Here is a 6368-nt window from a genome sequence, read left to right as displayed (position 1 = left end):
CAGAAGGAGCTGCCTCTGCCTCCGCCACCCCCACCAACAGAGGATGAATGCCTGCTGGTAACACTTCCCCCACCATCACAAGGAGAGCAGCAGGAGCTGTCTCTGCCTCCGCCACCTCTACCAGCAGAGGGTGAATGCCTGCTGGGCCCCCGTCCACCAGCAGAGGATGAATGCCTGCTGGTATCATGTCCCCCACCATCAGAGGAGGAATGCCTGCTGGTAACACTACCCCCACCAGCAGAGGATGAATGCCTGCTAGTATCACTTCCCCCACCGTCACAAGGAGAGGAGCAGGAGCTGCCTCTCCCTTCACCAGAAGGACCAGGACTAGATGCTGGCGGTCCTCAGCAGCCCTTGCATAGGCTGCTGAGGAAAGAACCGCCCGGCCGCAGTGGCCGAAAAGAGGGCCAAAACCCGCACCCCAGCTTGTCCTAACTCCCTGCCTCACTTCGCCCAAGGATGCCTGCCTGGCATTGCCTGGGGTTGCCAGTTGCTCCGCATCGCCTGGGGTCGCTAGAACTGCTTCGCCTGTGGTTGCCAGCTGCTCTGCATCGCCTGGGTTCACTGGAACTGCTTCGCCAGGGGTCGCAGTCGGCTCTGCTTGGCCGCAGAGGTCAGTGTGGCCGGAGCCCCACCAGAGGGAGCTGCTGACTATAAAAAAGGGGGGAGAGGTCAGGAGACCGCCTTTCCCCGCAGCAGTTTCGCTGCTGGTTTTGCTGCCGGAGATTGTCAGAAGAAGCAGAATACAGTAAATACAATTCAACAATAAAATAAAAATACAAAACAATGGTAAGAGAAACAATGGCTGGCACTTCAGAATTCTGCAAACACAAGGATTACAAAATACCAGCCACAGTTTATAAAGAATATATATATATATATATATATATATATATATATATATATATATATATATATATATATATATATATATATATATATATAAGAGAATAGAGAGAGAGCGAGAGAGAGAATTACACACACAGTACCTCCAGTTGATGAAAACAAACAGACTCGCCAGTCCTAAACAAATAGAAGGCAAGATTAAAACGCACATTAAAACGAACAAACCATGAAGCAATAAAATGAAATTGCACTGGTTGAAGCGGCGCAGCCAACTTATCAAGCCACAGATAGCGCTCCAGTCAAAAAACTCAGCAGACCAGGAGGAGATGATTAAAGAAACTAAGCAGCTCTTCTTGAATACAGCCAGATCTGGCGTTTTATATGTAAATGCAATCAGGTGACAATTAATCAATAATCTAATTAGTTAAGGCTAAGCCACCTAGTTAAATTCAAAATAAAAATTATTGTGTTTGAACGCCATTTGCATTTAATACTGTAGGTTGCTTCTTTAGTTAGAGTATAATATGATATAAATTAGACAGTCTATGCCCAAAATATTCTATTATTATTATTATTATTATTATTGAATTATTACTGAATTAGTTGATTAGTGGAATTGACCCTAACTCTGTATAAATTGCTTGACACTCAAACAAATACACAGAAGAGAGAAAGCAAATATTCTGTGCGTTTTTATTATTAAAGTTTACAACCAAATTTACATCATTTTTGAGGGTCAGTGACCATCAATCCAGAAGACATAGGGATGCCAGTCCATCACAGAGAAACTAGGGGACAATTTAGAGAGAGCAATCCACCTAGCCAGCATGTCTTTGGACTGTGGGAGGAAACCAGAGTACCACCTTGTGAAAACCCACGCGAACACGTGGAGAACATGCAAATTCCACACAAACTCCCTGAGACTGGAATCGGATCCTTAATCAGCAGCTTTAGAATGTATCAAATATTATCACAAGCTGTAGTGCAGGATGTGATTGAAACTGCAGTTCATATTATTCAACAGAACAGTTAATCTTTAACATAATGAGAAGGAAATGGGGGGGGGGGGGGGGGGGGTTCCCCGCAGATAGGACAGACAAGGAAAGAATTAGAGAATGTGAGAAATGGTGAAAAAGAATAGAAGGGAAAGTTCTGAAGGAAATGAAGTATGGACAATTAATGAACTGGAACAGAAGAATCAAAGAGAGGAGAGAAAGAAAGAAGGAGTGAAAGAATGAAGTAGGATAGAAAGAAAACAGAATGAAAGAAAAAGGAGAGAAAGAAGGGAAAAATGTCAGAATAAATTAAGGAATTTAAGAGCAAAAAAAAACAATTGAAGGAAAAAATACTAAAGAATGAATCAAAGAAAATTAAGGACAAAAAAGAAAGAATTAATCAAGAGGGAAGGAAGAATGAAGTATAATTTTTTTTATTTTCCCTGCCTATCTAAATTTTGTTCCTGGGGTTAGGTGAGTCTCCCTCGATCATTAGTACCTGCAATATTGAAAATGTTACATAATGATCTTACCAAGGGTCACCTGGGGATACAGCAGAAGGTAAGAGCTTGCTTCTTTTGGCCAGGGCGGTATGGGGATGTAAATAGGTGTTGTAGGGAATGTTCTGATTGTGCATCTCGTAAGACTCAGTTTAAGACTCCATGTGCCCCATTGTGTCCTTCTAGAATATCAAGACCTATGGAAAGGATAGCACTTGATATTTTAGGACCTCTCCCTGTATCTGTTTCAGGAAATAAATATATTCTTGTTGCTGGAACTTTTATTCCAAATGTACGGAAGCCTTCTCCTTGCCTAATCAGGAGACTATCACTGTAGCCAAAGTACTAGTAGAACAGTTTCTGCCGTTATGGAACCCCACGTTCAACTCACACAGATCAGGGCAGGAATTTTGAATCTTTCCTTTTTATTGAGTTATGCAGACTTGTGGAGATTAATAAGTCTAGACTTCCCCCTATCACCCTGATCTGATAGGCTTGTTGAACAATTTAATCGAACACTCACCTCTATGCTTTGTTTGTAGATGAGAACAAGTCCAACTGGGATGAGCTCTTGTCATATGTGATGATGTCTTATAGAAGCAGTGTGCAAGCAAGTATTGGTTTTACCCCCTGTAGGGTTATGTTTGGCTGAGAGATTACACTGCCCATTGATCTCATGCTAAATTTGAACAACCAAGACAAATTTGTGGCCTCAAATGAATGTGTCTAGGCTGGCAGATAGCCTCCAGACAGTAGTAGAGGCAGTTAAGGAGAACCAGGAAAAAGCATCATGTAACCAATCAGAACATTATGACCTTAAGGCTAATTTTCAATACTATACTGGTCTGGTTAAAACAGCAGGTTCAAAAAAAGGAGTGTGTCCTAAATGATATAAGGGACCATTTAAAATTGTGGAAAGAATTTCAGATGTTCTAGTTAGGATTAAACAACAATATGCTGATCAAGAATGTGTAGTTCATTTCAACAGATTAAAACCTTATGTCTCTAACTCCTTTCTGTGTTGTGTCTAATTCCCGGTCTGGTGGTTCAGAGGGCACCCCATAACAACTCTGAGGTGACCGAGATACCCCAAAGCCCCTCAAACGACAAGATCAGCACCACATCCTGGTCCCACTGCAGACATTGGATCATCTTCTGGAGCTTCAAACCTAAGACGTCAGTGCACTGCCTCTCCTGACCATCGACCCAAGGGAAGTTTTTAAATGCTTTTAATCTGCATTTGAATTGATTGCATTGTGGGGTGGGATTTTGTACTGTGATGGGACTTTTTTAATTGCTTAGTTAATTATTGATATCTATATAACTATTGTAATTTGCACAAATTTAAAACCCATAGTTATATTGCACAATATCCTATACGGGTTCAATAGGCCTTACTTATCTATTATGTTTGAAGATTCACTTATGTTTTTATATTGAGTGTTTGATTTGATTTTGTGTTGATTTGAAGGATTCACTTAATTGTTTTTGTGTGTATATTTAGATTAAGTTAAATGATTTGCTTTACTGTTTGCTGTGTGCACTCGTAGATAATTTTATGCATTTGTGTTGTTAATTGTAGCTAATTGATTCTTCTATCTATTATTATTATTATTACTATCTATTATTATTATTATTTCTATGCAGCTTTACTGATCCTGATTAGGTAACACGCCCTAATTGCTAATAGTGATTATTGTTGATTTTGTTTCTAAGCATACATACATTCATATATGACGATTTTAAATGTTTCTTTTCTCTTGTGAATAAATAAGAGGTTATTTTTATATCGGTCCTATTTCCTGGTGCTTCTTTTAGTGTATATAACTTCCAGCAATCTATTATTTCCGGACCTTACCGGGTAATTGGAACTGTCTTCAGTGCTAAATTAAGAGAAAGTACAACACAGTAACCAGACCAGGTGTTTAAATGCTTAGATTGCTACCCTGTTCTCCATCAGTGCTGGTCTCATGTAGGGATATCCAGGATTGAGAGTTTTATTCTGAAGTGCAATCTCACTGTTGATCTGCTGTCACATGATAAACTTCCCTTTAAAAACAAAACAATTCCCATCAGCCTCTGCCACTAGTTCCAATGGAGAGGCATAGTGGGAAAAGCAGTTTTTTTTTTTTTTTTTTTTAATCTGGTGACTGTTTTATAGATATTTGCAAATAGCCTTTCCTTAAAAGAACAACATTTCCCATCAGCCTCTGCCACCAGTCCTAATGATGAGGTATGCTGGGAAATTCAGTTATTGACATAGCTATTGACATTAATGCATGTCAGTGTCCTCAGCTGTTTAAACTGGGGAGAAAGAAACTGAATCAGAGCAGAGAGACAGACATTCTGGGGTCTATTCATAAAAGGTTAAGGGACGTCGTTCAGAGAAAACTGGAGTACATTAACGGATTTCATCAATCGCCGTTTATTGGAGGACAGTTACTATTCATAATGGACAGCTGAGGCGCCATTAAGCCCAAATGACTTTTGTCTGTGAAGGGCTATTTTAAACAAATTGAGAGAAGGGTTAGTGACACCTCATTAACATAAAGTTTTAATCGGTTCTAAATGCTGTCGACAACTTGGTGTCATTGAACGCTGGTATGGTGGTGTCTAAACTAATGACAACATCAAAAATATATTGTCAAAAAGGTTATCTGGTCGTATAAGAACCACCAATGCAGTCAATTTGCAGTAAGTTTTCACTTTTAAAATGTAAATGTACTCTGCGTGTACAATAGCGTTTTGCGTTATACAATAGGCTAGAGTATCCTATATTTTATAGGCTATTTATCTGTCAGATTTGTGCCTGCGATGCATTCAATTGATTAAATCAGTCTTCAGCCCCTATACAAATTAAACTGAATACAACAAAGTAGTAGGCATTCACACCATGTGGCACGGGGTATTTCCATGAATGGTACGTACGTAAGTTTATATGTTTTGCAATACATTTCAGCCATCAACGCACTTGTTCTTTACAATGAATTGTCGTTCACGTGTCTTACAACGTGGGTCTCGCAGACACCAACTGCAAGAAATGCACAGGTAATAATTACTAGGAGTAACTATACTATATAGCCCACTGTATAATCTATTGTAGTTAGACAAAGAATCATTTTGTACAGAAAAGTGCAAATCGGGTACGCTGTGAAGGCAGCCTACTGTATTGATCACTTTTTTTGTTATATGCATATTGGCTGGGTAGCCTATTTTATTTTAAATTTCGTGTTACTTATTTAGAGTATTGGTTGTATAGTAGCTATGGAATGTCTTCAGAAACATTTTGTACAAAAGTAAAAGCAGTATGCACTGATCAAATCGACCCCGATGTCAGCCGACAAATGCAATGGTAATGCAATGGTGTCATACAGGCAGGGGAACAACTAACGTTTTATAGGAGGGGGTTCAAAATGTAATTGTGGGCCCATGAGACACCATGGTTTAGCACAAAAAAAAAAAAAAAAAAAAAAAATCAGTGAAAGTATTACTCTATGTAATATGAAACATCAGTAGGCTTACTCAATTACTGAGCGCAAACAGAGCAGACAAGAAACAAACAAAAAACATAACCTGTTTAAAATATAGCTAATTAACTCACCTTAATTTAGTAAATAATAATTTAAAAATACATTTATAATAGAAAAATAAAAATAAAAATGCAATATTAACCAGCAACACCTATGGAATAATATCACAATTTTATTTTTTTCTGCTTAAGCTTTCTCTTTTTTTTAAAAAAATTTAGTTGTTACCAATTATTATTATTATTATTATTATTTTATTTTTTTCTCCGAATTCGAAATGCCCAACTATTATTTAGGCTCACCCTACCGCCACCACTCCTCCGCTGATTCGGGGGTGGCGAAGATGAACACACGCTGTCCTTCGACTCGTGTGCAGTCAGCCGACTGCTTTTTTACACCGTGCTTTTTTATATTCGGCGTGCAGCCACCCAGGAGCTACAGCGTTGGAGGACAATGCAGCTCCCGGGTAGCTGATGGGCAAGCCCGCAGGCGCCCGGCAG

The sequence above is a fragment of the Polyodon spathula genome, chromosome 22 (assembly GCF_017654505.1).
Source record: "Polyodon spathula isolate WHYD16114869_AA chromosome 22, ASM1765450v1, whole genome shotgun sequence".
Classification (NCBI taxonomy): Eukaryota; Metazoa; Chordata; class Actinopteri; order Acipenseriformes; family Polyodontidae; genus Polyodon; species Polyodon spathula.
The sequence above is the reverse complement of the archived record's forward strand: the minus strand, read 5'-3'. Positions refer to the sequence as shown.